The 25,750-nt window shown below is 38.0% G+C and overlaps 1 pseudogene; it reads right to left on the bottom strand.

The window, feature by feature from the left end:
- Positions 1 to 9,147: 9,147 nt before the first annotated feature.
- LOC143565594 (ABC transporter B family member 15-like) lies at positions 9,148 to 11,150 on the bottom strand (annotated as a pseudogene).
- Positions 11,151 to 25,750: the final 14,600 nt, after the last annotated feature.

The raw sequence follows: 25,750 nt of genomic DNA, 5'->3' as shown, positions 1-25,750 counted from the left end.
AGGCGGATTATACATCGGGGCGCCACATATTGTTTCATTACTCGTGACACTATTGGGTGTCAATATTTAATAAATATATTCATTCACGCACGCGCAACGTAAACACAAGATAACATAAATCAACATAAATCAATATATTATAAGGCAAAATATTCGAACAACAATAACTTGTCTTGATACATTTTAATCTAGGTCCAAAAGTAAAAACGTCCTACGTGTCCACAAGCTCCAAATGTAGCTACAGCAAACCTGAACATGTGTTAAAATAAACGTCAAACACTTGCGTGTTGGTGAGAAATCAAGTTTAATACAATACATAGATAACAATAAATCTGCGCGCAACATGTGTATGTCTGGTTTTCAACAAGGGTGTAATCCAATCGGGACCAACTCTAAGATTCATACTCATAGACTGCCAGTGCTCACAATTGAGCTCACAAACAAGAAAGACTGTGCAAGTGTAAACAAAAGAGAAAATCATAAACGATAGTTCTCCCGTGTTCATCTAATGGTACCATGAGAACTGCGGAATAGACCGACAAGACGGTTAATGATCCACACATACAAATAAACAGCCAAGTCTACGTCCTCAACACATGGGATACTGCGCGACTAAAGTTCATAAACAGTTTAAGACTCTAAGTTTGTACGAACACATGAACATCCCAAAACATTAAAATAAAAAGGGATTAGGTACGAGATTACTCACTTGATAAACGATGCGGTGTAAGATAAAGCAAGAACCAACTTTAGACAAGCACAAGTTAACCTATAAATAAGATTATTGTTTTAATGATTTGATTTAAGTCTTGATTATAAGTTAGCATAATTAATAAGTAAATTATTATATATAATATATATATTACCGGAAAAGCAGGGCAGAACATGATAGAAGACGAAGGCAAAGAGAGAGGAGACGGCAGAGGAAGAACAACGGCAAGGAGTAAGAGAGAACAGGAGAGTTTAAGTGCTTTGTGTGTGTAGTGTTAGGAAATTAACATTATTATTTATAGGGAAACCCTAGGAAACACAATCCCTAGAAAAGGGGAAAAGATCTCCAAAAAGTAAAAGATTCCAAAAGTAAAAGATATCAAAAGATATGGCAGCTGCAGGGGGCAAAGGAAAAGCTGACAGGTAACAGTAAACAGGCATGGGAGGGTCAGATAAAGGTACTGGTCAAGCATGAAAAAGCAGATCACAAAAGATAATGTCAGTCACTTTTTCCTGCCAACCAATGGGGTTGGTACGCATGCTGCGCCGAAAGTAACTTTTCAGACATAAGATAGGTCAGGTCAACAGCGCAGAAGATAAGACATGACAAAAGTAAACGGCTAGATTAAACAGAAGACTCAAAGGGTTAAGCGCGAGAAGGCATCGAGCGCGCGAAGGCAGACACAGAAGGTCAAGAGTGCGTGAGCGCGAAGGCAGACAGAACCAACCTTAGCGCACCGCGGGAAGAACTACAATTCTAAGCGCGCCGCGGGAAGAACTATATTTCTTAGCGCGTCGCAGGAAGAACTATAATCCTTAGCGCGCTGCGGGGACAGTTCGTCTCGCGTATCGCAGTAACAGGTGGTCTTTACGCAGGCTTCCTTGTAAGGAGTCTGGCGCGTGGAGCTGCGCAGACAACCTTAGGCGGGAAGGAACAAAGGACAGTTAGGGGGGTTCAAGGCTTAAGGGCGGGACGGCGACAAGAGGGAAAAGAAGGCGGAAAGAGAGAAGAAGAGGGACGGGACGGCGGAAAAAAAAAGAGAGAGAAAGAGGCGGGAAGGAAAATATATTATTATTATTAAAAGTAAAGTATAAGTATAAATAAATATTAAATCATAAAAGAAAGAGATCGGATCGGAGAAACGGGTACCTGGGTCGGGTCGGATCGGGGCAGATGTCACAGTCTCCCCTACTTTAAGAAATTTCGTCCCGAAATTTATCTCGAAGTAGGTTGCGCAGAGAACAGGTGCGGGTACTTGATCTTCATTTGATCTTCCCTTTCCCATGTAAACTCGGCTCCGCGCTTGGACTCCCAGCGAACTTTCACGATAGGGATGCGACTGCGCTTGGTTTGCTTAACCTCGCGATCCATAATCTCAACAGGCTTCTCAACGAAATGCATGGATTCGTCAACTTGAACTTCATCAAGTGGAATGTGAAGGTTCTCGTCGGCTAAACACTTCTTGAGATTGGATACATGGAACGTTGGATGCACATTGCTGAGCGCGGGCGGCAGGTCTAGTTTGTAGGCAACTTTTCCCACACGCACGAGAATCTTGAATGGACCAACATAACGAGGAGCAAGCTTACCTTTCTTCCCAAAGCGGACAACACCCTTCCAGGGCGACACTTTGAGGAGAACAAGATCACCAACTTGAAATTCGAGAGGCTTTCGCCTACGATCTGCGTAACTCTTCTGTCGGCTTCTGGCAGTCAGCAGATGATCACGGATCTTGGCGATTTTATCGGTTGTCTCTTGAACAAGTTCGGGTCCTGTGATTTGAGCTTCACCCACTTCGCTCCAACAAATCGGGGAGCGGCACTTACGACCGTAAAGTGCTTCAAATGGGGCCATACCAATACTGGAATGATAGCTGTTATTATAAGAGAACTCGACCAGAGGTAGGTGTGAATCCCAATTACTTCCAAAATCAAGAACACAAGATCGAAGCATATCCTCAAGAGTTTGAATAGTTCGCTCAGACTGTCCGTCAGTCTGAGGATGATATGCAGTACTCATGTCCAAGCGAGTTCCTAGCGCAGATTGGAGAGATTTCCAAAAGCGGGATATAAAACGGCCATCGCGATCGGATATGATGCTCAAAGGAGTACCATGACGGCAGACAATCTCTTTGACATAAAGCTGCGCAAGTTGCTCAACACGGTAGTTTTCACGAATGGGCAGAAAGTGAGCAGACTTAGTCAAACGATCCACTATTACCCAAATGCTATCATGTTTGCTTGCTGTCAAAGGTAACTTGGTAATGAAGTCCATCGCTATACCTTCCCATTTCCACGTAGGAATTTCTGGTTGTTCGAGCAAACCAGATGGGCGTTGGTGTTCAGCTTTTACCTTAGAACAAGTCAGGCATTTAGCTACGAACACAGCAATATCCTTTTTCATACCGGGCCACCAATAAGTAATGCGCAAATCCTTGTACATCTTATCAGCGCCGGGATGAATAGAATACCGAGATTTATGCGCTTCACTCAGGATATCAGCGCGAAGATTCTCATCAAAGGGAATCCAGATGCGATTGAGATAGCAGAGAATTCCACTCAGATGAGGGACAAAGTGCGCTTCCGCGCCACACGCTAACTCGGCGCGAAGGTTACCATTACGGATGGATGCGCGCTGCGCGTCAAGGATGCGCGATTCAAGGTTGCTTTGAATCGGCGCGAAGTGAAGCTGGGTGCGCGGCAAGATACAGTTAAGCTGGCAGGGTTTTCGGCTGAGCGCATCGGCTACCACATTAGCCTTACCAGGATGATACCGGATCTCACAATCGTAATCGCTGATGAGTTCGTTCCATCGGCGTTGTCTCATGTTGAGTTCCTTTTGATCAAAGATATGCTGAAGGCTTTTATGGTCGTTGTAGAGAATACACTTAGTACCATAAAGGTAGTGTCTCCAGATCTTCAAGGCAAATACAACTGCGCCTAGTTCGAGGTCGTGAGTTGTATAATTCTTCTCGTGAACCTTGAGTTGCCTTGATGCGTAAGCGATAACCTTGCCTCGTTGCATAAGAACACAACCGAGACCTTGGTTGGATGCATCGCAATACACGACAAAATCTTCATTACCCTCAGGTAGCGCAAGGACAGGAGCTTCACACAACAAACGCTTGAGCGTCAGAAAGGCTTCTTCTTGCTTCGAGCCCCAAATATACGGTTTACCTTTGTGCGTTAAAGCTGTTAAAGGCAATGCGATCTTTGAGAAGTTCGAAATAAATCGCCGGTAGTAACCAGCTAAGCCCAAGAAGGAACGGATTTCGGTAGGAGTGGATGGCGTAATCCAGTTCTTGATTGCTTCAATCTTGGATGGGTCGACATGAATACCCATCTTGTTTACAACATGACCAAGAAACTGTACTTCATCAGACCAGAATTCACACTTGGAGAGCTTGGCAAAGAGCTGCTCGGCTCTAAGCTTTTGCAACACTAACCGAAGATGTTGCTCATGCTCGGCCTTGGTCTTAGAATACACCAGAACATCATCGATAAACACAATCACGAATTTATCCAAGAAAGGCCTACACACCCGATTCATTAGATCCATGAAAACGGCGGGTGCGTTGGTTAAACCGAAGGACATGACCAAGAATTCAAAATGGCCATAGCGAGTTCGAAAAGCAGTCTTGGGAATATCTTCATCGCGGATGCGCAACTGGTGATAGCCAGAGCGGAGATCGATCTTGGAGAAACAAGAGGCACCTTGGAGTTGATCAAAGAGGTCGTCAATACGCGGTAAGGGATACCGGTTCTTAATGGTGAGCTTGTTCAACTCGCGGTAATCAATACACATGCGAAACGAACCATCTTTCTTTTTAACGAACAACACCGGAGCACCCCAGGGCGAAGAGCTAGGGCGAATGAATCCTTTAGCGGTCAACTCTTGAAGTTGACTTGCCAATTCTTGCATTTCAGCGGGTGCAAGACGATAAGGAGATTTGGCTACGGGGGAAGCACCAGGGACAAGATCAACACGAAACTCGACTTCACGAGCGGGAGGGATACCAGGAAGATCATCGGGAAAAACTTCAGGGAAGTCACGCACAATAGGGATTTCGCGAAGTTTCTTTCCTTCATCGGGTTTAACCACATGGGCTAAAAATGCAATACACTTCTTCCGCATGAGTCTTTGGGCTTCGGCGCAAGACATAAGCTTAAGACCACTGGAGGGTTTCTCGCCGTAGATGTGAAGATCACCGTTTTCTCGAGGAATGCGAATTAACTTCTTGGCGCAAATAACTTCAGCGCGATTATACGAGAGCCAGTCCATACCAATGATAACATCGAAACTTCCAAGAGGCATGGGGATGAGGTCGATTAGAAAATCGTTTTCGTTAAGGTTAAGCGTGCAATCCTTAATCACGGAGTTAATTAAAACAGTTTCACCATTAGCCAATTCAACTGAAAAATTTTCTTTTAAGTTATCGCGCGGTCGCGCAAGCTTCTGCTCAAACGCGCGAGAGATAAAACTTCTATCGGCGCCAGTATCAAAAAGTACGGAAGCATAATGTCCGTTAAGCAAAAATGTACCATTAACTACGTCATTATTCGCTTGCGCTTGGTGCGCGGTTATATTAAAAGCTCGTCCGCGCGTCACTTGGTTCGAGATTTGGTTAACCGGATTCGCTTGCGTAATCTGAACTTGTAGCCTTGGGCACGCGTTCCGGAAATGACTGGGATCACCGCAGTTAAAGCACGACCTGGGTCGTGGATTAAGGTAAGTTGGTTGAGGGTTTTGCGGGTAGGTTGGTGGTGTTTGTGCGTTTGGGTTGGCGGGAAGGACTCTACAGTTTTCTGCAAGGTGACCAGCGCGGCCACATCGGTTACAAAGTCGACATGGGACTTGAGGTGGGTGGTGGAGTCTACAGGTTGGGCAAAAGGGGTGGTTTCCTGTGTAAGGTTTCTTAGTTGGCGGGGCAGGGAGTGCGGGATTGGTTAAGGCATAGTTGTGGACTATAGGGGGAGTTGGGTAGGCTGACAGTGGGGTAGGTGCGTAAACTGGAGGTTGGTAGGTGGGTTGCTGGACAATGGGTGGGCTGGTAAGCGCGTAAACTTGTCTGCGCCTACGTTTCTGGTTATGGTTTGAGGGTTCTGGTTTGGTTTCTGCGGGTTCAGGGACAGTTTTGGTGGGTTTGGTCTTCTCAGTTCCCCGCAGGAACAGGGTTCCTGCTCTGACATGGTTGTCGCTGAGCACAGCGGCCAATTCGATGGCGTCAGAGAGGGTAACTGGGTTTCTGGCCCATACAGAATCTTGAATTTCCATGGGGAGACCCCCAAGGAATTTCTCTATGGCTCGGCGGGAAGGGGTAACAAGGTGAGGGACAAGCAGGCTTAGTTCATGGAAGCGCGTCGCGTACTCGCGTGCTTCACCGCTGTATTGCTTAAGATTCCAAAACTCTTCCTCCAGGCGCTTAACTTCGTTGGGAGGGCAGAACTCTCGCGTCAAGATTTCCTTGAATTCCTCCCAAAGTATGCTAGAAGCAGCCTCTGCGCCACGCGCATGAGCTACTCCGTTCCACCAAGTAAGCGCTCTAGATTCCAGGACACTGGAAGCATATAGGGTTCGTCTGTCTGGAGGGCATTGGGTATGGAGGAAAGTGTTTTCAATCTTCTCGAGCCATTGGAGCATCACGGTGGCTCCTTCAAGACCTGTGAACTTCGGAGGGTTACCCGCATTAAAGGACTTAATGTTATAACCAGAGGTATTGGTATTGTTTTGGCTCAAAGCTTGGGCTATTGCGGCGGCCATTTCCTGGGAACGTTGCTGTCTACGCCTGTGCGAGGCTTCTCTCCTCTGATGACGGCGAGATAGCGGAGGCATTCTATAAAAGTTTTAATTTTGTTAATATCTTAGCGCAAAGTATAATCTTATAAAGCTTGGTTTCGCGGGGTTAGATACCATCAACAGTTAAAGTAAAACATGAATGTGAATGCAAACTTAATACAGATAACAAATTCGAATCGAGAATCGACAATTCATGTATCACCATGACTTTCCGAATTCTCAAAAAAAATGACTAGTAAACGAGTATTGGAGATTGACGATTCATGTATCACCATGACTTTTCAATCCTCAATATAAATTATACAAGAAAATGAGTATTGGAGGTTGACAATTCATTTATCACCATGACTTTTCAAGTCTCCAACCTTAGAACATAATCGTAAATGGAATTTGAAAATCAACTATTCATGTATCACCATGACTTTTCGGATTTTCAATCCCAAAAGATAATGTCAGTCACTTTTTCCTGCCAACCAATGGGGTTGGTACGCATGCTGCGCCGAAAGTAACTTTTCAGACATAAGATAGGTCAGGTCAACAGCGCAGAAGATAAGACATGACAAAAGTAAACAGCTAGATTAAACAGAAGACTCAAAGGGTTAAGCGCGAGAAGGCATCGAGCGCGCGAAGGCAGACACAGAAGGTCAAGAGTGCGTGAGCGCGAAGGCAGACAGAACCAACCTTAGCGCACCGCGGGAAGAACTACAATTCTAAGCGCGCCGCGGGAAGAACTATATTTCTTAGCGCGTCGCAGGAAGAACTATAATCCTTAGCGCGCTGCGGGGACAGTTCGTCTCGCGTATCGCAGTAACAGGTGGTCTTTACGCAGGCTTCCTTGTAAGGAGTCTGGCGCGTGGAGCTGCGCAGACAACCTTAGGCGGGAAGGAACAAAGGACAGTTAGGGGGGTTCAAGGCTTAAGGGCGGGACGGCGACAAGAGGGAAAAGAAGGCGGAAAGAGAGAAGAAGAGGGACGGGACGTCGGAAAAAAAAAAGAGAGAGAAAGAGGCGGGAAGGAAAATATATTATTATTATTAAAAGTAAAGTATAAGTATAAATAAATATTAAATCATAAAAGAAAGAGATCGGATCGGAGAAACGGGTACCTGGGTCGGGTCGGATCGGGGCAGATGTCACACCCGTTGTCGGGGTGGGCTGTGCGTCGACCGGGGACACGTCGGCCGCGTTGTCGGCCTACTGCGCGTCCGCAGGTATTCCGAGTATTGTTTTCTTGCCTGCGAACAAGATTTCCATGGCGCAGTTGGTTCAGCCGATTGCGAATGGGGCGTTTGTGTTGAGTCTTGATACGGATTTCGATGGGTGTATGCAGTTGGTTAGGGAGGTTAAATAAATCGATCGATTGAAGATATCGATTTGGGGATTTGTATTAAATTGTCATCTGCTGATATTATTATATATTCAAGGAGGAGAAGGGTTTTTTGTTATTAATATACACGCAGGCAGCCACGTCAAGGTTTTTTAACACGTAGGATGGACACGTAATCTAAAACATAACGGAGTTAGTACTCGGTTAGTCGTGGACTGGTGGCAGACACATGTGTGAAAGTTGGGAACGTTGGCAGTTAAAGTGATAGTTGGGACCAGCGCCGGCAAAAATGAAATACTTGGGACCAATAAAAACCAATAGTCCTTTTTCATAACATAATTTTGTTCTAAAAGTAATTTTGTTAATTACGAACCCTAATTAGAGCTCTGCAATTTCAACCGATTGATGATTCTATAACCTCCAACACATCAATTCGATTGATTAAATCATCAACTTTTTAATTGATTTGAAGATTCTTGATATTCAACGACGTTCGATTTGGATTCTGGTTTTGATTTTTGAGATTTCGTAGTTGAGCTATGATTAAGGTTCTAAAATTGGATGAATTAGATCACAAAGTTCAATAAGAAAGAAACTGGATTACTCTAGATGAACTAGTCAATCCATAATCAATGAATTTGATAATGAAATTAGTTTTGGATTATATACAAATATTGAACCGCGTGATTGATTTTTAAATTGAAATCGATGCTTAGTATTCTCGCATACGTAATGCACGATAACGGATTATTGGTCAATTAGTCACTTTTGTATGTGTGTGTAACATATGAATGTGTATGTAAACGATAAAAAAGATTGAAAAGTTATGAAGAAACGAATTTGATAATCCTTAATACTATGCATCTTTATGATATCAAAGTAATCGAAAGTCATGATTCGTGAGTTTTAAGACACCACACGTTTCCTTTTTGATTAATTAACTTATCAAGAAGGATCTCTGATCCAAACTATCCGGAGATGCGATTGTGAGGAACTAAGATATAATTGCAAAGAGTTTATTATTACTCCCTCCGTCCCATTAAAAGTGTTCATATTCTTTTTTTTATTTGTCCCATTGCAGATGTCCACTTTCAAAATTTATTAGTCAATTTCCAAGTTTACCCTTAAGCACACACAACTAGCATTAATAAACAATATGATGGACCCATTTTTCAAGGACATTATTGTCATTTGGTTAGCAAAAAAGGTAATCATTCAATCCACCTTAAACTTTGTGTTTTTCAAACAAAGACACTTTGACCAAGACGGAGGGAGTATATTATTAACATATATTCTTTTTTCATTTTTGATATTTTAGGATCTAGATGGAAAAAGAACCTGGGTGTCATAGGCTTGAGGCAACTGAGATATGAAGTTATGGGCATTTGAAGCTTTTGCAGCTTCAATGACTTCTTCCATGGTGGCGTCCTCCTTTGTGAAAAGTATGTTTTCTTTAATGGTGGTGGCAAATAAAGCCGGCTCTTGGCTCACCAACCCCATTTGTGATCTCATCCATTTTAGTTGAAGCTTATCGACCCTCACCCCATCGACCCAAATCTCTCCTCCCTGAGGATCATAAAACCTCAGCAACAATGCAATCACCGTTGATTTACCAGACCCACTCCCACCCACCAATGCCACTGTCATCCCTGCCGGAACTTTTAAGTTAAACGCTTCAAATATCAATGATTCTGGCCTTGACGGGTATGTAAACTTAACGTTCTTAAACTCAACTTCCCCATAGACTTGTTGTAATATCTCCCCTTCCACGTTGTCTGAATCAATCGCTGGAACTCTTTTGATCACTTCCCTTATGCGTTTGCTGGCAGCCAATGCATCCGATAAGTACTTCACGTTGGACATTCCGGAACCAAATGACCTGTCAATATTTATTTCATTTTTAACATGCATTCTGGCATCCATATGCAAAAAAGCGGCCAACAAGTTTGAAGAAGTTGAATTCTTTTGAATTTGAGGTAGTTCATGACTCGGCTGATTATTTCTGTGCTTTTTTATTGGGAATTTCATGTACTTCTAAGCAGTTTGCTACGGTTGCAAACTGCCTAAAAGAACACAAACTTTCTAAAAACGTCACAAGGTAATTAGCTGACTAACTAAAAAACTCGATGAAATGTCAAAATTAATGTAACAGAAAAGAACTTACATCCCGCCAATGGCGATTCCTGCACCAACCGACCACACAGTTCCTCCTCTAGCTCCATGGTCAATCACCAATCCACTACCGTACCAACACAAGAAGGCCCATACAGCAAAAATGACACCGTTGCTGCCAATCGCGAGTCCTTTAGCCAGCCCTTGCTTTAAACACAACTTCAGTGTACCTTGCAAAGCATTAGAGTACTCTTTAATGGTCTTATTTTCACCCACAAAAGAATAAACAGTCCTCACTGAAGAAATCGCCTGCTCTGCCACCGCATCCGCCTTATTATACTCCTCCCTGATTTTTCTTGATAACCTCATCAGAACCCTTCCAGAGATTAAACCAGGTATAACCAAAATTAAGATAAACGGAAGCCCCACAATTGCTAATCTCCATAGCAAAATGAATGCCACAATATACGACCCAATAAAAGTTGTCACATTCACCACAAACATCGGCATCTGCATTTTTTAAAAAATTAAATTACGAATACAATTCGCCACAGCCTTCAAAAAATAAAAAACTAGCGGCCACATACCTTTTCACTGATGAATTCTTGTATGATGAGGCCGTCACTGGAAACACTTGTAATGATATCCGCTGTGCTTGTAACATTCAAGTCAAAATAGGCCACTTCTTGCCTTAAAACTGCTTTTAAATAAGTCAACCTCAATCTTGATGCCTGCCTTTCTGCTGTTCTTGACCAGCAATACCCCTCTACAACAAAACCCGTTAGACAATGTATATGGATACAAATTTTAGATCCATTTTAATGAAAAGCGATAATCGAGCAAAACCTACCGAGAAAACACACAACCCACTTAGCTACAGACATGTAACAAAGATATACAGCATTCTGTAAACAAGAAGTTAATTGCAAACCCATAAATAATCGGTATTAATTAGGATAATTTGTTTACATTTATTAATGTTAACCTTGTTGATTTTGTGAGTGTAGACATCGGTGGATACAGAAGAACTGCCCCCCAATGCTTTTCATGATAGTGCTGGTGAAGAACAACATAATCGGCAGCCCCATTCCATCGGCAATGGAACCTATAACTCCAACACCCATCAGAAACATGTCAGCTCTATCAGCATGCATGAAAAGCGACCGGAATGACCCATCATTTGTCTCTTTCCTGTGCTTACACATGTTTACAGATCACAGGTACGAGGTTGTCAAATGAGTCGGAGTTTATGGCGAATGGGAGACTATGGACCATGTGCATTTATAAATCTAGCTATTAGGGAGTACTGTTCTATAGTTTATGATGAATTAGATGCAGATTGAAGATATTTTTTAATAGATTTAAAATATTATTTTGACGTTTAACTAATAATTTAAATGACTCCATAGTCCAGTTTATTCTGTTATCAATGTCAGGATGATTGAGTTTGATTTTTAACTTGTATTTTACTTATAAATAATTAATAACCTCGAAATGCAGTGTAAACACTTGACTTTGAGTTAGATGGCACGTTTAAGAAGTCATAATATAATATTATATTATAATATAACACTAGATTCATGTTACATATGCTAGTTTTTAAATTGCAGTTGATCTGTCTCGTTGAATTTTTGGAAATGCTCATCTTAAGGTTGGCTGCAAACAAACTACAATGCTTGCCATGTAAACAGTGTGACATTAAGTCATTAACTAACTAACCCATAAATCATGTGTAGGCGTTAATTAAAGTTTATAATCATTTTGATTTATATAAATATATTGGCTGGATTAAAAAGGTTTGTTCTCATTGATTGGATTTGATTGAGGACGGGTTTGGTGCTAATTACTGCACTAGCGCTCCAAAGGAATTGAGGATGGGTTTGGCACTCGTACATTTTGGATGAATGGCTTTAAAACTTTAAAGAAGGTGAGGTGGCAAGGAGTGGCTTCCCCACCTCAACGCAACATATAGTCTAATGCAAGGCCTTGACAATCATATTTCTTCATGGGCTCATAATTGACTTACAGCTAGAGGTGCACACAGAAACCGGTTAACCGGTTCGTACTCGAAAGTCTAACCGATTACTAACCGATCCTAACCGCCAGTTAGTAACCGGTTATATTATTGATTTCAAAACTTGTTACAAACCGGTTAACCGATTCTTTTAATTATTGTTTAATTAAAAACTGGTTTTTAACCGGTTATTCGCCGACCGGTTAACCGATTTTTTTTATTTTATCAAAACCAGTTAGTACCCGACCCGATTAACCGGTTATTTCCCGTAAAAAAAACCAGTTAGAAAATTAACCGGTTATTGGTTAACCAATTTGTGCACCTCTACTTACAGTTGTCGTTCGGACTTAGGTTCATAATCCTTGGGCAGTCTACTCTAATCATTCTAGCTCTGCATAAACATACTTATATGCATATGCATATACACATAATAAACATATTCGGCCGGCAAAGGGATCTGGTGGCGGCAAAGGATGATTGGCGGCGTTGTTTATGTTGGAAAATTAGAATATGATGAATGGAGATTAATTAGAATAATTAATATTAAACTATTCATAATGGTCATGAAACTCTTGAGTAGAGCCTTTTAATGACAATTGATTAGTTTTATTAGATTATTAAATTTCTAATTAAGTGAGACTTTACTCACTCTTAACTTTTGTATACATAATAGGCTATGTGCCTCATTTGAAAGATGCTAGAAAGAATACAAGCTAGAAAATTCAAGGAAAAATGCATGCATGCGTGAAGAGTTATTGGTTGAGAAAAGCTTTGAAAACTCATATGTTGAACCTATAGAGATGAGTTTCTCTACTTGATTCATTTACTTCTTTATTCTATTATTTTTCCATAAGTTCTAACACTACACTTTAATTACCCCGATGTAACCTCGGGCGCGTGGACATTTCCGGCAGTACTAACTGCTTCGGCTGTTGTACCCTGGGAGACAGACGCGTTGTCCTATGTAGAGGCGTGAAATCTGTTTTAAGGGAAACGTGTTGAACACGTGCCTCAGCCTCAACCGTCAACTTTTGTTTCGTTCATTCTTGCAGCCAAAGAGACTACTAGAAGTCGTTGATGTGGTAAAAGTTGGAAATTTTATTTTTTTAGTTCGTGTCAAGAAGATTACAAGAAAATGTTGCTGAATAACAAGTTAAAGACTTGATCATTTGAAGATCTTGAGTTGAATCATTTAACATATTTGTTATGTTATTTCATTGTTTCTTTTATTTTATATTACGGTATTTGTACTACTTATTTTCTCATGTTAATAACGAGAGTATCGTTATTATTTGTATTAAATTTAATATAAAAAGTGTCCCATATTCCTACAATCTTAAAACAGATTTCCGAGAGATTGTTAAGGTAATCTTAAACCTTTTTACTAAGGATATTGGGTTCACAGAAAATATTAAAATTATTTCGTGATTGTTGTGACAATCTTGTATATGTGTTTTTGAAAATATGCATGTAGTACAAATTGTTGTGTATGGATTTATAGAGATGTGATACAATCTTAAATCCTGTACCATGATACAAGACGAATGATTTATGATTCAATCGTTCGATTTAAGTGATTTTTCAATCGTTATTTTTTCTAACTTATGTGTTAGATCGGGGTTTATTGGTGTAAACCTATGTTCTTTGTGAACATTAAATTCTCAAACGTGCATGTTAGATCGGATGTATTTTATAAACAATACATTTTGTAAATGTGATGTGTTGTAAAACACTCGTATTTTCCGCACGTTTTATCTACATAATTATATTATATTTTATATGTTTTAACTCGATTTAGATAGGTTTTACATACATTTATTAATCTTGTAGGTTTTGGGTGAAAGAAAGAAGAAAACCGGGACTTTTCGAGCATTCTACGAGCCTTTTTACGCATACAAGTTCAAGACAAAGCTCAAGGCCCGACCCGTATGCATCATGGAGGCCCAAGACCATATTATATTATAACATAAAAAAAAATTAAAAAACCCTAAAGCTGCTACAGTAGCCGCGATCGGCCAGAATCAGCAAGGAAGGGAAAGGAATAAAAAAGGTTTTTCAAGCTAGGGTTTGGAAGTGTTGGCTGCTAGGGAAGGAAGAGGAAGGCAAGGACAAGTCTCGGGATCGTTCACCATCGGTTTTGGCAGCAAGGAACAACCCCAATTCATCTATATATCCTTTCATTCATTACTTTGTTCATCAAACTTTATTTTCTTGATCAATTGTTAATTTGTTTTGCAATTGTGTTAGAGATTGAAGTGTTTATGATTGTTATTGATCGTTTAATGATTATTATGATGATTGGTATGGGTTTAATGATGTTCTTAATTAGTATTAATAGCTGTCCAAATATGATTATTGGCTAAACTTGTTAGTTCTACCTAGGAATGATGATTATTGTTAGTGTTTGATAGGTTTTATGGATTGTTTGATTGATAGACTTGAATTGCTATTGTAAAGTTTGATTTAGACATGAAATAGGTTGTGTTTAATGGCTGGAAATTTTGGTGATTCATTGCATAAACCCCGTGTGTTGATTGATTAGTTTTGTATTGATTGATCGATGCATTGTTTGATTCTAGACTTTGTGTTTGGGGTTTGTTTGCGGTAGGTACAACCGTAGGGTTTTGTTGCGTGGTTATTTGGATTAAGTACAACGGTTAAACACCTTCCTTGAGACCGAGAGGTGATAGGAAGTTAGGGTTGTCTCATTGCCTTTGCATGCTAGAATAAGGATTGCGCGAGAGCGAGTTCGTTTCTTGTCAGGTTTAGGTGTTTTGAGCGACTAGTTGATCTATTTTAGTTTAAGTTGAATTGTTCCTCTATCCTTGGTTGTGTAGTATTCATCGCCATTAGGGTCGAGTGTTGGTGAGACCGAGAGGTGATCCTTCATTAGAACACGTTAGCAATTATTTCCCGGTTTGGTTGTTTTAGGCGATTTTGAGTAGTTTAGGCTTGTTGAGTGAGACCGAGAGGTAATCCAGTGAGCTCGAGCGATCCTTAGTCGTGTCATCTTTAGGGACCGGTGTCTATATATCATTCAATCCATTAGCTTTTTAGGCCTACAATTTGAATCAGACCTAGGTAGACGTTTTCTCCATCCTAAGTTAACACAGTTCGTTTTCCATTAAGTTTTCTATTTTTGGTAAGTTTTGTCAGTCAGTCTAGTTAGTTCAGTTAAGTATTTAGAAATCAAAAATCAATATAATTATTATTCTAAGGTAGGTCTTGTCTAGGGTTAGTGATCTTTAGCGTTCTGACATGTCCACGTGTTCGATACTCGGACTTCCTAAGTCTATACTACTTGCGATCGGTACACTTGCCGGTTGTGTGTGGTTTTAGGATTTTCGTTTTAATATTAAAGCTTAGTTGTGAGGGTCATAATTATAGGGTTATTATACACACATCAAAATGTTTCATTTCCTAGCATGCGTGCGAGAAATTCTTACAAGTTATAAATATTACGGCTTAGAACGTTTGTCCAAATGTCTCGTTTCTTAAACCTAGTGTGAGAAGTAGTTTATTTTTTATAAACTAATAATAAGCCTCATAATGATTTTTGTAATCATTTAATTCTTAATAATTTGTTTTTTTTGTATGAACCAATAAGTTTTATAACGGTTTATGTAATCGTTTATTTCTAACGAGTGTGTTAGAAAATAGTGCACAAAGACATCCATTGGGTGCATTTTAGTGAAATACAAATATAGACTTCCATGTTTGGGTTATAGTGAACTAGTACATATGAGACTTTCATGTTTGTCTATTAAGATTCCTCTCTTTAAGTCACCAATAATCATAGCCTTAATTAAGAGTTAATAGAAGACTTAACTAAGTGTTAATGAAAGCTTTAACTATGTGTTAATGAAGTGACTCTCGGGCTATTAAGTTTTTATGAACTAAAGGTTTCATGATATACTATAGAAAAACAAATAGTTTAAAAAAAGTTGTCTCAATGTTTAATTTTTCTAATAATAAGTGTGTTAGAAAGAGTTATTTTATAACTTTAAACAATGCTTGTCTAAACATTTTAATAGTCTAACGTGTGTGTTAGATATGATTTCCTTTGTGAAACCAACGGTTTTAACCCTTTTCAAAAGAAGCAAATTATTTTATAGAATAAACGATGAAATAGAAACTTGGTGTTCTTATGAACATAAGTTCTGTTAAGATTTACAACGTGCTTTTGGTTAACACCTTGTTGTTTTGGACAAATTTTGATTGTTTAAGTATATAGTTTCAAGATGAAACGAGGATCTTATACTTATGAGTTCATAGAGAACTATTGAGGGAGTACCTCAAGTCATGACATAAAAGGATATCATTGAAATGATTTCGGTCGGATGATGAAATTGTTGAAGATAATAATAACACTTTGAGATTTGATGTCTAGATGCCGTCTATTTATCCGTTTGAATTACTTTATAAGTGATTTACACTTTATGTTGTAGTTTGGGATGTATTATTATTTTTATGTTCAATATCTTCGGATAGCACATGCAGTTTTACAACCAAATACAACAATATTTATTGTAACGTATTAAATTATTTTATAGGATTTTTAAAATTTCTAACGGATTATTTTTAAATGGATAATTTTAAAAGAATAGTGCAAAAGAATTTTGCATACAAAACAACTTATGAGTTGTTGTGTTGACTAAAGTCTAACATGACACATCAAATGTATAACCACATCATGAGAGAGTCATGGAATGACGTGGTAAGTGTATTAAAATGAAATACACAAGAATATTATATTTAAATTATTGAAATTCACTAAGTGTGAATTATAACATATATATGAACTAATATATGTTCATAAGAAATTAAACTTCTTGGAAGTTTAATAAGTATGAATTATAATATATGAATTAAGATGAATTAATATATCCTGATGAGGTATTTAAATTCTTAAAAATTCATGAAAGATTATATCTTTGGAAATTCACCGAGTGTGAATCATAAACACGTTGATCATATATAAAGAAATATGTGTTACTATTGTAAACGAATATATATATAAAAAAATCTTAAGAGATCATTAAAATATTCTTACAATATTGATGGATATGTAGATTTTCTACCACCATCCATGTTGTTTAACTATGTGAGAGTGTTGTTTTTCATATTGGGAGAGTATCTCAATAAATGGCTTTAAGAAGCAAATGTGAATTCCAAGAATTTAAGTGTCAATCCAATTGACTTTATCTCAACATTATAGTGACTATAGACAAGTAGCATTCATCTTGTTGGTGATGAATGATTTCACCATAATTATCTGGATTAACACTTGTGTTTAATGATCATATAAGTCAATGGTGAAGTCTTGAAGATCAAAGGCAAAAGAGTTGTTTTCCTTAAATGAATGATGAAGTTATTTATGTGCTACATACACTAACTTACGAGACTTTTCAAAAGACTAGCATTTTGGGGTTGTGAACAAGTCTCATAACTTTGTCTAAGTAAAGGAGTGAATGTTTCAAAGTGATATTGTAATAATATTATGGCTGTGAAGAATCAGAATGATGCATTTTCTGTTCACATGCTAAAGTATTGTAGTCTAAAGCATGCTAGACTAGTACTTGTTAATTATGGTGCTTTGCGAAGACTAGTTAACATGAAACATTCAAAAGATACACAAACATGTGAATGAGTTTCTGTATAGACAAATTTGAAGTGGGTTTTCATTTAATATAAAGAAATAATATAACTTATGAGGATCTTAAAAAGACCTTAACTTTCTAGGTTTGCCTTAGAGGGTGATTTAGAATCTTTCTAAGTTGGTGATGTTTGATAATAAACTTATGAAAAGTGTTACTTTATTAGTAAACATTGATTAACTCATTGATACAAATACATGATCTTGTTCAAATCATGAGTTTCGAGTTGTTTTCATAAGTAAAGTTAAACAAACCATATCAAAATGCAAGAAATGTGGGGGGAAGCCATATAAGAAACTACTCTTTTGAAGTATATAGAAATGGTAATTGATATGCTTTATCAAACTTATGTAAAAAGGAAGAACCTTTATTTACCTCATTCAAAAGTTGGACGATATCTCTTATCCAATATCACTTAAATGTGGAGGTGTCTTGCATTTAAACTTGGAGGGTTTAGCAATGAGGATTATTGCAATCAAATCTAAGATTGCAAACGCACGACTAAGTGGAGGACAAAAAGGTTGTAGTGCATAATGGAGATGTGTTTGCCTTAATAATAAGAGTATTTAGAAAGAAAAATATTATAACCAGATTTAGGTAGCCACTGAGGTTATAGTCTTAGAAAGTTGATGTTAGGCAAATTAACTTATAAGTTAAGAACACAACTGATCTCAACTACACAAATTATCTTATCTGTAGTGACTAGACAAAGTCAAAGATAATGTTATGGATCCAACAACCTGAGGGTTTAGTAGAGATCATGTTATGGAATGAGACTAAAGCCCATGAAAAAGGGTATATGAAGGAAACCTAACTTAATTGACTGGAGATCCCAAGATCTAAGTTTAATAGGACAACCTAATTATATATCTACGGGTGGTCACTGTGGGGGCGTAGCTCATGTATAAGTTAACACAAAAGCTAATATATATATCCTCCTAAATTATAAAGGGAGTCTAATTACTTCCTAGTCCATTCCTATAACAACAGTGACATGCTGTGAGGCTAAGCATAATATATGGTTAATGATTTGTGTAAATCATTATAACCTTAATGCTTTTAATGATTTAAGGATAATCACCTATGTGAAAGAGAAGTGAGGTCGCTTCGAATGAAATTGTGGGGCGCGCAATTCCTAGAGCTTTCACAAAACCAGGCTAGTGTTCCAGGACCATAATGAACACGACAATGAGGGGATGTGCCCGGCTAGGGAGAGTATTGTGTGAAGTGTATTGTCGTCTACACAATGGGGGTTTGTTCAAGGACATCACGTCTACTAACCACTAGGAGACTAAGTATGCTTCACAAAGGAAGGTTCAAAGCTAACACCTACCTATCCTGCAATACTCGACTGTCGAGGTTCTATTGGACATTTTGATGTATTTTGATCAATCTCCATTCATGTGGGCGATTGTTGGAAAATTAGAATATGATGAATGGAGATTAATTAGAATAATTAATATTAAACTATTCATAATGGTCATGAAACTCTTGAGTAGAGCCTTTTAATGACAATTGATTAGTTTTATTAGATTATTAAATTTCTAATTAAGTGAGACTTTACTCACTGTTAACTCTTGTATACATAATAGGCTATGTGCCTCATTTGAAAGATGCTAGGAAGAATACAAGCTAGAAAATTCAAGGAAAAATGCATGCATGCGTGAAGAGTTATTGGTTGAGAAAAGCTTTGAAAACTCATATATTGAACTTATAGAGATGAGTTTCTCTACTTGATTCATTTACTTCTTTATTCTATTATTTTTCCATAAGTTCTAACACTACACTTTAATTACCCCGATGTAACCTCGGGCGCGTGGACATTTCCGGCAGTACTAACTGCTTCGGCTGTTGTACCCTGGGAGACAGACGCGTTGTCTTATGTAGAGGCGCGAAATCTGTTTTAAGGGAAGCGTGTTGAACACGTGCCTCAGCCTCAACCGTCAACTTTTTTTTCGTTCATTCTTGCAGCCAAAGAGACTACTAGAAGTCGTTGACGTGGTAAAAGTTGGAAATTTTATTTTTTAAGTTCGTGTCAAGAAGATTACAAGAAAATGTTGCTGAATAACAAGTTGAAGACTTGATCATTTGAAGATCTTGAGTTGAATCATTTAACATATTTGTTATGTTATTTCATTGTTTCTTTTATTTTATATTACGGTATTTGTACTACTTATTTTCTCATGTTAATAACGAGAGTATCGTTATTATTAGTTGAAGACTTGATCATTTGAAGATCTTGAGTTTATCGCTACTCACTGTTCTTTTTCTTTGCAACTGCGGCTGAACTATTACTTTTTTAATAAGGCCTAATGGAAAAAGACATAAGCCTATGGTTATTGGGTTACTAAGTTTTAAACCAATTTGGACCTAAGTCACAATAGTTTAACATATTGATTATTCGTGTTTATTCTAAAGATTAGTTTTATATGTACCCTTTCAAACATTATAAATATCATATATATACGAGAAAACTTAAAATATCATATATACCCTTATATATATGCCCTTACAAAACAATTAAAGCATCATATATACCCCCATTCATTCATAGCAATGACCATTTTACCATTAGTTTTCAAAAATTTTAACTTGCATATATGTGTTTGAGGGGGGGGGGGGGGGGGTCGCTTCTTTCCCACTAAACTAGGTACGCCCTTGTCGTCATTTTAGAAATTGTACGGGAAAATTCCCAAAATATCCATTTTAAAGATTGATTTTTCAACATTGTCCTACCTTTCCAAACAATACCCGAAATATCCATAACGAAACGAGCGGACCGAGTAGAAAAGAAATTAAGACGGGTAATTCGTATAGCCAATAAAAATCGAACACCCGTCACTGAAGCTGGCGGGCCGACTATTACGTACGTTAAACAATACACTCGCCACCCAATATCAAAAACTAGGTGCCAACAAAGCAGTCGATCGGACGAATGCGTTAATGTTATTGTCGGGGCGAGTAGATCATGAAACAAAAAACCATGCGGGGTAGATCATGAAAAACGAGCAGATCATGAACCACGAGTAGTAAAGGTTATAAAAAAAACTAGGCCAAATAATATGTTAAATAAAATGCACGAGTCAAGTAGATCATGAACCACGAGTAGATCATGAAAGGGGCTGCATTGCAAATCAAAGGATGAGTTTCATTTAGACATTATAAGGGGCTACACTGCAAATCAAAATTTGTTTGTTTACACACCTCGATGGTGGATTATGAGTTTTGGAAGGTTTTAATCTGTGAAGACAATGGGGGGGTTGGCTTTGGACCGAGGTAAAATATTTAAATATTTTTGTAATGTCTTATGATCATTAAAATGGAGTTAGTTTTTATACCTTTATTATTACGGGGTTGCTTTGCATTATTCGTTTATAATATTTATATGTTTTTTAGATTTTAATTTTATTTATTGTAAGTAAGTTAATAATATACTTAGGATTTGATGATGAAAGGATTTCATAAATAAATGAGATGTAATAACCCGATTTAAAAACTATATGGGTTTGGTGAGACCCATGACCTGCTTATTTTTTTTACTATAAAATTGCATTTTAATTATAAATAATATCATTTAAAAATATCAGATAATAATTTTTAGTATATCCCTATGTTATAGGATTTTCATATCAAATATTTAGTGAGATTAATTTTTAATTTAATGAGATTTATAACCCGTTTAAGGGCTATCTGGGTTTGGTGAGATCCATACCCGTGAATTCGGGTCAAAAGCATGAGAAACCTTCATTTATAAATAAAGCAATCTGATGGCTTGAGAGAATTTAGGAAGCAACCAGAAAGCTTTTAGAGGTTTTATTTATATATATTTATTATTAAGTTTAAGATTTTATTTTCTATTGCATATGAAACCGTGGATAGATATTTTGTTACTCCAAAGACCTGTAGACGCCGACTGGCCACAATCTTGCCATGTGATTACTTAAAAACCTTGATGACTGGCAACCAAAATATCTTGCACTGGTGACGAACAAATAACCTTTTCATCGTTGCGTCGGTGGAGGGATTTCATTTGACAACCTCGATGTTGTGATTTATATTACCTCGACATTGTGATTTATGTTGTTAGAATGTGTAAGGGGATAATCCGGTAAAGGAAATAGTTAAGGCTTATGGTTTCAAATGGGAGCGTGCAATATGACTGGCCCGAGTAATAGGAAAATATCATGTGTAAGGGGGTAATCCCGAGAAACCGTACTGTCAGCTGCCACTTGATAGTCGTGCCGCCACAGAGTAGAAACCTCTAGCGTAACACATGGTGGGACGAAATCCCGGGTGGGCTCGGGATTCGAACAGACAGCCTTGAACAAGGCCTAACTCAAATATTTTGTTGCCTTAATCTACCAAAAGTGACAAGAGTGAGAATCGAACTTGGGTTTCAATGCAAATGCTTAATAATTTTTTTTAGTTAATTGGCAACTTGTTTGTGATGGATTAGTCCTTTGACTGATTAGCATGAAATCATAAGAAGAACGATGTTCGACGTTTACCCTGAAAGAAGATCAAATTGTACGGAGGAAGTTTGATAAACTTACATTTTAAAGATTTCAATGAAAGAGAAATATGACAAACCCCCCTAAACCACCCCCCCCCCCCCAACACCCCAACCCACCTACCCAACCCATCTAAACCACAAAAACTAACCTTACATAATGTCCGGAGTAAACATGCAAAAAAACTGTCTAAAAAAGTAACATGAAAAAAAAAAAAAAACTCACAAAATTTTGGGCTAAGTTTGTATTTTTAAAATCTTGGGGACCAAACTTTCAAAATGCTAAAATCACATTAACCATCTTTGCATTTTTCTTTTGTCTACATGTAATTTTCAAACTTAAAATATAATTGATGGATATAAGTAAGGTTTGGAGAATATTTACGGTCCTGACAATATGATATGGTAGTAAGGTATCTCCCTTCTATCTATAATGTACGTGGAGACTTCAAATCCTGCATGTACAACTATAAGTGGTTTTATAGTAGTGTTTAAGAGTAGTTTGTTTGTCGTTAGAAAAAAAGAAAGAGGGTACTTAGGAGTTCTAAACTTCTAATTGTGGGTGAGCATGAAGAGATTGAAATCTGTCATCGTGGTTGTCACCACTTTCCTTATGTTGTAGCCACACTCTTAGCAATCGGTTCTCCTATATTATTATACTAGATTTTATTCCCCGTATTACGGAGGTTGTTTTATATTATTCGTTTTTAATATTTATGTATGTATATTTGGATTTTAATTTTATTTATTGTAAGAAAGTGAATAATTAATATACTTGAGGTTTGATGATGAAATGTGTAGGACCTCTAGATGGATCTCAAGACTTGACTCGGATCAATCCGTGTTGTTGGTTAACGGAAATTACCAACGACACTCGGATCTCGGATCTTAGTTTGTTTGGTTTATTTGCTTGAAGATAAGAGAGAAGAAGATGGAGAGAGAGAGAAAACTTTATTTACTTTAAAGTTGTGAAGAGTTGTGAGTGTTCAAGAGTTGGAGAAATGGGTTAAGTGGCCCTTTTATAGGGTCCCCATTTCTCCAATACTTACAAAATAAACGTACCGAGTACGCACTATACCGACTAAAGCAAAATAAAATGATATATACAATCCTAAAAACAATAAAGTGACCACACACAAAACAACACTTTCTCCTATGAGTGCCATATGACTCATCTGAACTATAATGTGGTTGGTGTGGTGGGAAAGGTGATCCTTGGAAAGGAACATTATTATAAAACACATTTGTATAATATGGATCAACAAATAATGACCATAGTAGTTGTTGTCACAGAAGTTGTATGGCTGAGGATTTCTAAATTGATTGGTTGTTTGAGAAAATGATCGTTTATTTGGTGGAACATATTTACAAGAAGTACTTGCCTTTTCATTTTCAAAAACTTTGCTTTTACTTGAATTATCCTCAGTCTCACAACTTGATGATGAACAACTTGATATGTTCACCTCAACAGGCCTACTTTCGTTGACACATTCTTCAACAAAAGTTTCATCACAAATGGTTTCATAATCTGAGTCAGCGGAAGAACATTCATTTTCATTGCAAACGTTTGTACAACTATCATCACTTGAATTTTCACAAAATACGTAATTTGACCCTGACTTTAAATTTCCCAACATGGATTCACAAACTTTATTACAAACTGGATTGTTTATAGTTTTGGTTAGATCCACACATGATTCAAAATGTGGTTCTAACTTTCTTTTTAGCTTACAACCCAGGTTAACAGTCCCACATTCACCACCATTTACATCACTGCTACACAAGACACATTGATGTCAAATTTATCAGATTATGGGGCTGGAGCAGCAGTTTGAGAGGCAGCAGGAACAAATTTCATAGGCGTTGGTATATCTACCAACTCCGTATTCCATTTCTTCCTCTGGAAAAGTATTATAACTAAAGTGGGGCAAACTGGTGTAGTTATCATTGAATGGTGGTGGTACGGCAGTGTAATCGTACCCCAACCCCGCTTTAACTTTAGCGCTTCTCTGGGCTCCAATAAGATCATCTAATTTTTCAGATGATCCCTCAAATCTTTCAACTTGTTTTTTCTTTTTCTTTCTTATCAGAAACTTCAAGTTTTAATTTCTCAATCTCTTCTTTTAAATTATTAATTATGTCTTTATAATAAATGACATTATGCTCTTCTAGAAAAATTTTAAGTTTAAGATTTGCTATATCATCGTGATGAGTTTTAATTTTTTCAACGTAGATCTTGTCAGCCTTTACATATTCAGCATTTAATTGACGAAGTTTTGCATTTTCTTTCAAAACTTCGTCCTGAAGATATCTATAATATGTAACCTTATTTATGCAAGCTTGAGTGCACAGATTGTGATTTACCTCATCGATTGGTGATGTGTCGGGAATGATAGGACATGCGTGACTGCTTTTACCGGTAGCACTTGTCCAAACTTTATTACTTGTCCCAACTTTATTTTCTTTGGACTGATTGTTCATTTGGAGCTTATCTTCCATTATTTCAAAAGACTTGACGGTAGAAGCCAACTCTAAGAGTGTCATGGTATACAGATTTGTGGTTCTTTTAATGGTAACCACATTGATGTTCCATGTGTAAGGCGAGTGAATTCAACAACTTCTTGTTGATCTCAACAAGCCAATGATGATACCGATACTACTCATTTTGGTGATGAGTGACTCAAATCTATTGATGAGAGAGGCAACCGATTCTCCTTTAATGTGTGTAAACATGTCGAATTCTCCTTTTAACATTTTTCGGCTTTCTCCCATATCCATATTTCCTCCAAGTTTAGGTTCGTGAGACATTTTTTTTAACTCGATAGATTTTTTATTTTTTATTTTTTGGAAAGAGAAAAAAAATTTAAGTTTTTTTTTTTTTGCTACAGTACCGAGTTGCTACAGTTCCGAGTCGCTACAGTGTTTCACATGAGTTGCTACAGTACCGAGTTTGCTACAGTGTTTCGCGTGAGTTGCTACAATGTTTCGCGTGAGTTGCTACAATGTTTCGCGTGAGTTGCTACAGTACCCCCCGATGCGAAGCGATTGCTACAGTACCCCCCTGTGCGAAGTGAAACGATTTGCTATAGTACACATGCGAAGCGATTGCTACAGTACCTCGGCGATGCGATTGCTACAGTACCCCCCCCCCCCCCCCCGCGCGATGCTACAGTACCTCGGAAATCGACTTGATGTGTGTCTAATAACCCTATAAAAATGACCCCCACAACTAAGCTTTAATATAAAACGAAAATCCTAAAACCACACACAACCGGCAAGTGTACCGATCGCAAGTAGTATAGACCTAGGAAGTCCGAGTATCGAACACGTGGACACGTAATAATGCTAAAGATCACTAACCCTAGACGAGACCTACCTTAGAATAATAAGTAATTGATTTTTGAATTCTTTTAACTTAATTAGAACGAACTGGATTAACTAATAAAACTTACCAAAAATAGAAAACTTAACGAAAAACTAACTGAGTTGACTTTGGGTGGAGAAAAACTGTCTACCTAGGTCTGAATCAAATTGTAGGCCTAACAAGCTAATGAATTGAATGATATATAGACACCGATCCCTAAAGATGACACGACTAAGAATCGCTCGGGCTTACTGGATTAC

Source organism: Bidens hawaiensis, unplaced genomic scaffold (assembly GCF_021521415.1).
Source record: "Bidens hawaiensis isolate Kalapana, Puna unplaced genomic scaffold, B.hawaiensis_p1.1 tig00022487_1, whole genome shotgun sequence".
NCBI lineage: Eukaryota > Viridiplantae > Streptophyta > Magnoliopsida > Asterales > Asteraceae > Bidens > Bidens hawaiensis.
This window is presented reverse-complemented; position numbering and strand designations above follow the sequence as displayed.